At 35.7% G+C, this 10,174-nt stretch overlaps 1 long non-coding RNA gene across 3 annotated transcripts in view; it reads left to right on the top strand.

Annotated features, from left to right (window-relative positions):
* Positions 1-8,121: 8,121 nt before the first annotated feature.
* LOC105500041 (uncharacterized) overlaps positions 8,122-10,174 on the top strand; it is a 71,850-nt gene continuing 69,797 nt past the window's right edge. For all 3 annotated transcript variants that reach the window (XR_011624736.1, XR_011624735.1, XR_011624737.1), the window contains exon 1: positions 8,122-8,215. This is a non-coding gene — a long non-coding RNA (uncharacterized lncRNA). The remainder of the gene's footprint in view (positions 8,216-10,174) is intronic.

The following is a 10,174-nucleotide window of genomic DNA, read 5'->3' as shown; positions in this document are numbered from 1 at the left end:
CTCATAAAATGAGTCAGGGAGTATTGCGGGAAGTCAGGCACCCTGGAGAGACTGGTTGAAGCAGTGGCAGAACAACATAAATTATGAAGATTTAATGGACATTTATCAGTTCCCCGAATTAATACTTTTATAATTTCTTATGCCTGTCTTTACCACAATCTCTGAACATAAATGAAGATTTCATGGACATTTATCACTTCCCAAATCAATACTCTCATAATTTCTTATGCTGTCTTTAATCTCTTAATCCCACCATCTTCATAAGCTGAGGATGTATGTCACCTCAGAACCCTGTGATGATTGCATTAACTGTACAAATTGTTTGTAAAACATGTGTGTTTGAACAATATGAAATCAGTGCACCCTGAAAAAGAAAAGAATAACAGCGATTTTCAGGGAACAAAGGAGATAACCATAAGGTCTGACTGCCTGCAGGGTCGGGCAGAATAGAGCCGTATTTTTATTCTTGCAGAAAGCCTATAGACGGATGTGTGAGTAGGAGAAACATCTCTGAATTATTTTCCCTGTAAGGAATATTAATAATTCATAGCCCTGGGGAAGGAATGCATTCCTGGGGGGAGGTCTATGAACAGCTGTTCTGGGAGTGTCTGTCTTATGCAGTTGAGATAAGGACTGAAATATGCCCTGGTCTCCTGCAGTGCCCTCAGGCTTGCTAGGATGGGGAAATTCCAGTCTGGTGAATTCTAGTCAGACCAGTTGTCTGCTCTCAAACCCTGTTTCCTATTAAGATGTTTATCAAGACAATACGTGCACAGCAGGACACGAACTCTCATCGGTAATTCTAATTTTGCCCTTGCCTTGTGATCTTTTATTGCCCTTTGAAGCATGTGATCCTTGTGACCTACTCCCTGTTCATACATCCCCTCCTCTTCTAAAATCCCTAATAAAAACTTGCTGGTTTTGCATCTTAGGGTCACCATCACAGTCCTACCAATATGTGATGATACTCCCCAAGGCCCAGCTGTAAAATTTCTCTCTTTGTTCTCTTCCTATTTCTCAGACCAGACAACACTTAGCGAAAATAGAAAAGAACCTACATTGAAATAACGGGGGCTGGTTCCCCCGATAAGGGAGGATTCCTTCTTTTTCTATTGATTGGAATAGTTTCAGAAGGAATGGTACCAGCTCCTCCTTGTACCTCTGGTAGAATTCGGCTGTGAATCCATCTGGTCCTGGACTTTTTTTGGTTGGTAGGCTATTAATTATTGCCTCAATTTCAAAGCCTGTTATTGGTCTATTCAGAGATTCAACTTCTTCCTGGTTTAATCTTGGGAGGGTGTATGTGTCCAGGAATTTATCCATTTCTTCTAGATTTTCTAGTTTATTTGCATAGAGGTGTTTATAGTATTCACTGATGGTAGTTTCTATTTCTGTGGGGTCAGTGGTGATATCCCCTTTATCATTTTTTATTGCATCTCTTTGTTGTTTCTTCTCTCTTTCCTTCTTTATTAGTCTTCCTTGTGGTGTATCAATTTTGATGATCTTTTCCAAAAACGAGCTTCTGGATTCATTGATTTTTTTGAAGGGTTTTTTGTGTCTCTATCATTTTCAGTTCGGCTCTGATCTCAGTTATTTCTTCCCTTCTGCTAGTTTTTGAATTTGTTTGCTCTTACTTCTTGAGTTCTTTTAATTGTGATGTTAGGGTGTCCATTTTAGATCTTTCCTGCCTTCTCTTTTGGGCATTTAGTGATATAAATTTCCCTCTTCATACTACTTTAAATGTGTCCCAGAGATTCTGGCACATTGTGTCTTTGTTCTCATTGGTTTCAAAGAGGATCTTTGTTTCTGCCTTCATTTCGTTATTTACCCAGTAGTCATTCAGGAGCAAGTTGTTCAGTTTCCATGTGTGGTTGTGAGTGAGTTTCTTAATCCTGAGTTCTAATTTGATTCCACTGTGGTCTGAGAGAAAGTGTGTTGTGATTTCTGTTCTTTTACATTTGCTGAGGAGTGCTTTACTTCTAATTATGTGGTTAATTTTAGAATATGTGTGATGTGTTGCTGAGAAGAATGTATATTCTATTTATTTGGGGTGGAGAGTTCTGTAGATGTCTATTAGGTCTGCTTGGTGCAGAGCTGAGTTCAAGTCCTGGATATCCTTGTTAACCTTCTGTCTCATTGATCTGTCTAATATTGATAGTGGGGTGTTAAAGTCTCCCATTATTATTGTGTGGGAGTCTAAGTCTCTTTGTAGGTCTCTAAGGACTTGCCTTATGAATCTGGGTGCTCCTGTATTGGGTGCATATATATTTAGAATAGTTAGTTCTTCTTGTTGAATTGATCCCTTTACCATTATGTAATGGCCTTCTTTGTCTCTTTTGATCTTTATTAGTTTAATGTCTGTTTTATCAGAAACTAGGATTGCAACCCCTGCTTTTTTTGCTTTCCATTTGCTTGGTAGATCTTCCTCCATCCCTATATTTTGAGCCAATGTGAATCTCTGCATGTGAGATGGGTCTTCTGAATACAGCAACCTGATGGGTCTTGATTCTTTATTCAATTTGCCAGTCTGTGTCTTTTAATTGGAGCATTTAGCCCATTTACATTTAAGGTTAATATTGTTATGTGTGAATTTGATCTTCTCATTTTAATGTTAGCTGGTTATTTTACCCATTAATTGATGCAGTTTCTTCATAGCATCAATGGTCTTTACAATTTGGCATGTTTTTGCAGTAGCTGGTACCAGTTGTTTCTTTCCATGTTTGGTGTTTCCTTCAGGAACTCTTGTAAGGCAGACCTGGTGGTGACAAAATCTCTCAGCACTTGCTTGTCCATAAAGGATGTTATTTCTCCTTCACTTATGAAGGTTACTTTGGCTGGATATGAGATTCTGGGTTGAAAATTCTTTTCTTTAAGAATGTTGTATATTGGGCCCCACTTTCTTCTAGCTTGCAGGATTTCTGCCGAGAGATCCGCTGTTGGTCTGATGGGCTTCCCTTTGTGGGTAACCCGACTTTCTCTCTGGCTGCCCTTAACATTTTTTCGTTCATTTCAACCTTGGTGAATCTGACAATTATGTGTCTTGTGGTTGCTCTTCTCAAGGAGTGTCTTTGTGGCATTCTCTGTATTTCCTGAATTTGAATGTTGGCCTGTCTTGCTAGGTTGGGGAATTTCTCCTGGATAATATTCTGAAAAGTGCTTTCCAATTTGGGTCCATTCTCCCCGTCACTTTCGGGTACACCAATCAAACATAGATTTAGTCTTTTCACATAATCCCATATTTCTTGGAGGCTTTGTTCATTTCTTTTTACTCTTTTTTCTCCAACCTTGTCTTCTCGCTTTATTTCATTAATTTGATCCTCAATCACTGATACCCTTTCTTCCAGTTGATCAAATCAGCTATTGAAGCTTGTTCACAAATCATGAAGTTCTTGGGCCATGGTTTTCACCTCCATCAGGTCATTTAAGGTCTTCTCTACACTGTTTATTCTAGTTAGCCATTCATGTAACCTTTTTTCAAGGTTTTTAACTTCCTTGCAATGGGTTCAAACATGCTCCTTTAGCTCAGAGTAGTTTCTTATTACCAACCTTCTGAAGCCTACTTCTGTCAACTCATCAAAGTCATTCTCCGTCCAGCTTTGTTCCATTGCTGGCGAGGAGCTGCAATCCTTTGGAGGAGAAGAGGTGCTCTTGTTTTTAGAATTTTCAGCTTTTCTGCTCTGGTTTCTCCCCATCTTTGTGGTTTTATCTGCCTTTGGTCTTTGATGTTGGTGACCTACACATGGGGTTTTAGCCTTCTCACCTGTCTTATCCAATATAGTACTGGAAGTTCTTGCCAGAGAAATCAGGCAAGAGAAAGAAATAAAAGGAATCCAAATAGGATGAAAATAATTCAACATATGTCTCTTCATAGATGATACGATTCTATACCTAGAAAATCCTAAAGATTCTGCCCAAAGGCTCCTAGAACTGATAAACAACTTCAGTAAAGTCTTAGGATACAAAATCAATTCACAAAAATCGGTAACATTTCTGTACATCAAACTGTTCAAGCTGAAAACCAAATCAAGAATATAATCCCATTTGCAATAGGCACAACAAAATAAAATACATAGGAATACATCTAACCAAGGAGGCAAAAGATCTACACAAGGAACACTACAAAACACTGCTGAAAGAAATCATAGACAACAAACAAATGAATATGCATTTCATGCTCATGGATTGGAAGAATCAGTATCATTAAAACATTCATACTACCCAGTACAATATACAGATTAAAGACTCTTCTGTGAAATTACCAACATCATTTTTCACATAATTGGGAAAAACTTTTCTAAAATTTACATAGAACCAAATAGTTGGAATAGCTGAGGCAATTCTATGCAAAAAGAATAAATCCAGAGGCACCACATTACCTAACTTCAAACTATATTACAAGGGTACAGTAGCCACAACAGCATAGCGGTTGTACAAAAATAGACATATAGATCAATGAAACAGAATAGATACCCCTAAAATAAAGCCATACACCAATAATCAACTGATCTTTGGCACAGTCAACAAAAATAAGCAATCAAGAAAGGATACCCTATTCAATAAATGGCACTGGGAAAACTGGCTAATTACATGCAGAAGAATGAAACAGACTCCTACTTGTGACCATATACAAAAATCAACTTTAGATGGATTAAAGATTTAAATGTAAGACCTGAACCTATAAAAATCCTGAAAGAAAACCTAGAAAATTGTCTACTAAATATTGGCTTAGGCAAAATAATTTGTGACTACATCTTCAAAAGCAAATGTGGCAAAAATAAAAATTGACAATTGAAACCTAAAGAGCTTCTTCACAGCACAAGGAGATATTAGAAGAGTAAATAGACAACCTACAGAAAGGGAGAAAACATCTGCAAACTATGCATTAACAAATAACTGCCATCTAGAATCTATAAGGACCTTACACAAATCAATGAGAAAAACACAATCCCATTAAAAAGTGAGCAAAGAATACAAACAGATGTTTCCCAAAAGGAGACATATAAGCAGCAAACAAACATAAAAAAATACTCAACATTACTAATTATCAGAGATGCAAATCAAAACCACAATGAGCTACAATCTCACACTAGTCAGACATGCAATTTATCTATATAAAAAACCTGCACATGTTCCCCTGAACCTAAAAGTTAAAAAATAAATAAATAGAATTACAAATACTGCCCCTGTCACCCCCACCTAAAAAGTAACAAAATAACAGATGTTGGTGAGGTTGCAGAGAAAAGGGAACACTTAAACACTGTTGGTAGGAACACACATTATTTCAGCCCCTGTGTAAAGCAGTTTGGAGGTTTCTCAAAGAATTAAAATAGAATTATTATTTGACTAAACTAGAGAACTAAAATAGAATTACTATTGAGCAATCTCAATACTGGGCAAAAGGAAAATAAACTGTTCTACCAAAAAGCCACATGCATTTGCATATTTGTCATAGCACTATTCACAATTGTAAAGACATGGAATCCGCCCAGGTGCCCATCAACGGTAGACCAGATAAAGAGAATGTGGTACATATAAACCATGAAATACTACGCAGCCATAATAAAAGAATGAAATAATGTTCTTTGTAGCAACATGGATTGCAGTTGGATGCCATTATCCTAAGCGAATCATTGCAGAAACAAAAAACCAAGTGCCACATGTTCTTACTCATAAGTAGGTGCCAAACATTGAGTACACACAGACACAAAGTTGAGAACAATTAACATTGGGGATTTCTAAAGGGGGTAGGGAGGGAGAGGAATCAAGTATTGAAAAACTACCTACTGGGTACTATGTTCACTACTTGAGCAAAAGTATTGTTAGAAGTCCAAATCTCAGCATCAGGCAATATACCCATGTAACAAACCTGCACATGTGCCCATGCGGCAAAAACAAAAATTGACAATTGGAACCTAAAGAGCTTCTTCACAGCACAAGGAGCTATTAGAAGAGTAAATAGACAACCTACAGAAAGGGAGAAAATATTTGCAAACTATACATTAACAAATAACTGCCATCTAGAATCTATAAGGACCTTACACAAATCAATGAGAAAAACACAATCCCATGAAAAAGTGAGCAAAGAATACAAACAGATGTTTCCAAAAACATATGTTGAATGTTTTGAATCCATCATTGAATCCAGGGCAAAATAATGAAATGAAATGAAATGAAATATATGGTCCTATCCAAATCTGAGAATAATAAAATATGATGGGATTTTCCAAACCAAGGTAAATTGTTAGTTTACCATAGGTGTTCTTGTGTAGCAGACACCTTTGACCACTTTCCCATATATATCTGCTCCCTCTCTCCTTTCTTACAGAACTATGATTTTGTTCATGTATGCATCCCTCTCATCCTGACATTTTTGAAAAGTCTAGAATAAACTTCAGCCCCAGTGAGTGAATCTTAAATTTCATAAATCAGTCTCAGTGATTACATTACCCTACACAATTGATCTAAGCATAGATATGTGATGCAATTCAAGTCAACGTAACCCAAGTGTTAAGACTACTAAGGGATCATGGGAAAGGCATTCTCACAAAATCACATATTATCTCTTTTTTCTGACACTTTTGTCTAGGTATGCCACCTGGAAGTGTTGCAATCTGGAATCTGGCCTGAAGACAAAGTCATTGTGGTGAGAATTGTAAACAGGAAAGGTGATTACTTCATTGTGCCATTGACTAAACCAATCTTAGAACAGCTCCGACTGCCCTTCTTGTCATGTGGGAAAATAAATTATTTACTGTTGAAAACACTTCCAGTTGATTTTCTGTTAACTGCAGCCCCTGAACTCTATATTATCAAATCTCAGGTACCCTTTTCAGTTCTGCTCTTGACTAGAGCATACAGAAGTTTTGATACATTTACTATTCCCCCCTTATTGAAATATTTAGTTTCTGTGAAACTGGTGTCTCCTATTTTTTTCTCCTTCAATAGAAAAAACAGTTATAGTTCTCCTTTGTGCAATCACTAAAATTCAGAATTCCTCAGGATTTCTCTTAGGTCTCTTTCTTTCCTTTTTTCTTTCTTTCTTTTTTTTTTTTCCTTTTTCTTTTTATTTTCTTACAGTTGCTTAATACTTGTATTTTTTCTTTGACATCTGCTACCATCTATGAGCTAATTACCCTCAGGTAATTTGGTACAGACCTATTCTCTGAGTTCCAGGTATACATTTTGACCATCTTGTTGAGACATCCTCTGATATTGCACAGGTTTCTTAAACTGAAAAAGTCCAAAATTGAGTCACTGATGCTTGACACTAAACTGTTTTTCCTTTACACGATGCCAAACACACCTGCAGTTACCAGTTGGTCACATTAGAAACCTAGGAGTCATTCTTGCCTCATGTCCACATCTGATATGTCTTTCACCTATCTACCTCTCTTCATTTGTATTACTGTCTTCTTGGTTGAGGGTAGTAATACCTTTAGTATGCTCAATACAACAGTTGCTTAACGAATATCCCCACTTTTGACTTTCTATGATCCATCTCCTATGCAGCAGCCAGAGTATTATTTTAAAAGTGCAAATAGATTCCCTATTAACAGCCTCTCTCTTCAATGCTATTTCTATACTTAGATCTAAATCCAAAGGGTTTGAACCTGCTGAGATGATCACGTAATCTGAACCAGGTCACCTCTCCAGTATTATCTCATATGATTCTCTGACCTATTCACTATGCTCTAAACACACTGGTCTGCTGTCATATCTTTAAAGGAGACACATCTTTCCTCTCTCAACTATTTAACTGAGTTAATTCCTGCTCATCTTCCAGGTTTCAGCCTGAATATTACTTCAAATGATGACTGCCAGAACCACCCCATCTAAATTATATCCTTAAGCTTTATTATCTGTCATGAGCTGTTCTAATTAATTTTGTAGCACATAACATTTAAACAAACATTTATACATATATCAATATACATATATACATATATGTATAAAATACATGCATGTGTATGCATATATATACACGTAGTATATCCTCCTACAGTATAAATTCTAAGTTGAGAGGCCAGTGCCTGTTTTGTCCATCTAGCAAATCACAGAGAACTTAGAACCCAGCCAAAGAAAAAAAGAACTTTTCAAAAAGTTCTAGACAATTGACAAGGTCACAGGCAGGAAAATAAGCAAGTGGATACTGCTAGGCTTGAAGTATCTAGACCACTACCATGGCTCTAATAAACAGGACTGGCCTAGGCTAATGGTAAAGCAGAGACAGACAGCTTTTACAAATTTCCATATTGCCTTGATATTAATATTCTTAATCTTCCATTGTGGTTAGATACAGAACTTATTAGCTATCCCCAAGCAGAATAGAATAAATAACATTTATCCCTCATGGGAAATGTCTTATTCTTTAAAGCCACCATGATAACATTATAATGAAGTACATTGTTATTTAATACTGATTTGCTGTGAATCAAATAAAATTATTGATTCTTACAGATTATTTGAATGCTGTTACTGGAAAGAAACACAGTGTGGTGGAAATACGACATTTACAGTCTTTCAGAGCTAAATTTGAAACTGATTCTTGATAATTACTAGTTATAGATTTGGGAGAAGTTTATCTTTTTGTACTGTTTTTTTATATAAATAGGGATATATTTACTTCTGATAGGGATTTTCATGGTGTTTATAAAAGGATATGTGTGACAGTAAATTTCTCAGGTCCTGGCACAGAATGAGAAGCTACAATGCTGCAGATGATCAAAAGCTGATGATGTAATTTTATTGTACTTTTAGTGTTATCTGTTAGTGAAGAAGCTAATGTGTGCAATGTTTTCAAGAGAGGGCAGAGTTAGGAGTATTAAGAATCATTCATGTGGACATGAAATTTGAGCTAGAGGGGAAAGCCAGGGGAACAAGATGGAGAATTTAGTGGATTATGGCTAAGTTACTTTCAAATATGATTCCATTGATCCATTTATTGGAAAAAAGTATTAGCTCACACATTTATAAATGTCAATGAATGTATCAATAGTTTGCCCAAGTTTATATTCTAGCATATTGTTACTTTTATTATACTGCAATATACATGAAACAATATTTTGCTTCCATTTCTGAGGCCTACTGAGCCATATAGATGCTAAGTCATGCTCAAATCTATTGGCAAGTTGCTTTACAAAGAATAATGCTATAACTCATCTATGCATAAACAGGAATTATAATGCCCTGAAAAGTTGAATTCAAAAGACCAAAATTGAGCAGCAAAGACTGTTTCATACTGAGCCATATGAAAAGTGATCTCCTCTATTTGACTTGTTTAAGTCTTATCTCTGTCTTTGAAATTAAACAGTCATAATTTGCATTTTAACATTTCTGAAATTCTTTTAGAAATAGTATCAAAATGATCCATAGAGAGAATGCTATTTATAATATATATAAAGGGAAGTATCACAGTTTAAATACATACCTTTATTTTTCTACCCATGCTCCAACACGTACATCATTGATGGGCTACACTGATATTATCAAATGAATTACGGGCAAGGGAAATATAACAAAATACTCTTTACCTGTCTCTCAATTCAATTATGAAATCTCCAACTCCAAACCTCAAAAATTGCTCCAAATCATCTTTATTTGTCAAGTCCTGTACAAACCATGCTCAACAATAAGTTCTCCACACCCCATTTTCCACCCTCAATAATAGTCACTGGAAAAATAATCCCTTAAAAATTCTGACTACTCTACTCAATTGTTTGCTTCTTCATGAATTCTTAGCCTTGGCAAGTAAATCTTTATTTTGATAATCATATAAAGTCTAAGGTAAATTCTATTAACCATAAATAGAGATGAATCATTTTCTCCCTTGTTCTGCCACAGTACATTTTATCTTTGGGAATATTTTCTTTAAAAATCTTTACATAAAGTTTTTTCCCTTATAAAATATAATTGAAAAATTAAGTCCATCAAAAAATGATCGCTGTCATGAATTTTAACATTTAATAATGGGAAAATAGAAACATATACACAAAAAGAAAATATGCACAGCAAATTATGCCTAATGGTATTTAAGTTGAATATTTTTATGAAAATCTTATCATGCCTTGAGACAAGTCCATATTCTGAGTACCCAATTGGGTTTTTATAATTATACGTACAACTTAAACTACTATGTTAAACTACAAACTTTAAGCACCTGTTGTTTCTGCTAACC

The sequence above is a fragment of the Macaca nemestrina genome, chromosome 6 (genome assembly GCF_043159975.1).
Source record: "Macaca nemestrina isolate mMacNem1 chromosome 6, mMacNem.hap1, whole genome shotgun sequence".
Classification (NCBI taxonomy): Eukaryota; Metazoa; Chordata; class Mammalia; order Primates; family Cercopithecidae; genus Macaca; species Macaca nemestrina.
Note: the sequence above shows the minus strand (reverse complement) of the source record. Positions and strands in the feature narration are given on the sequence as shown.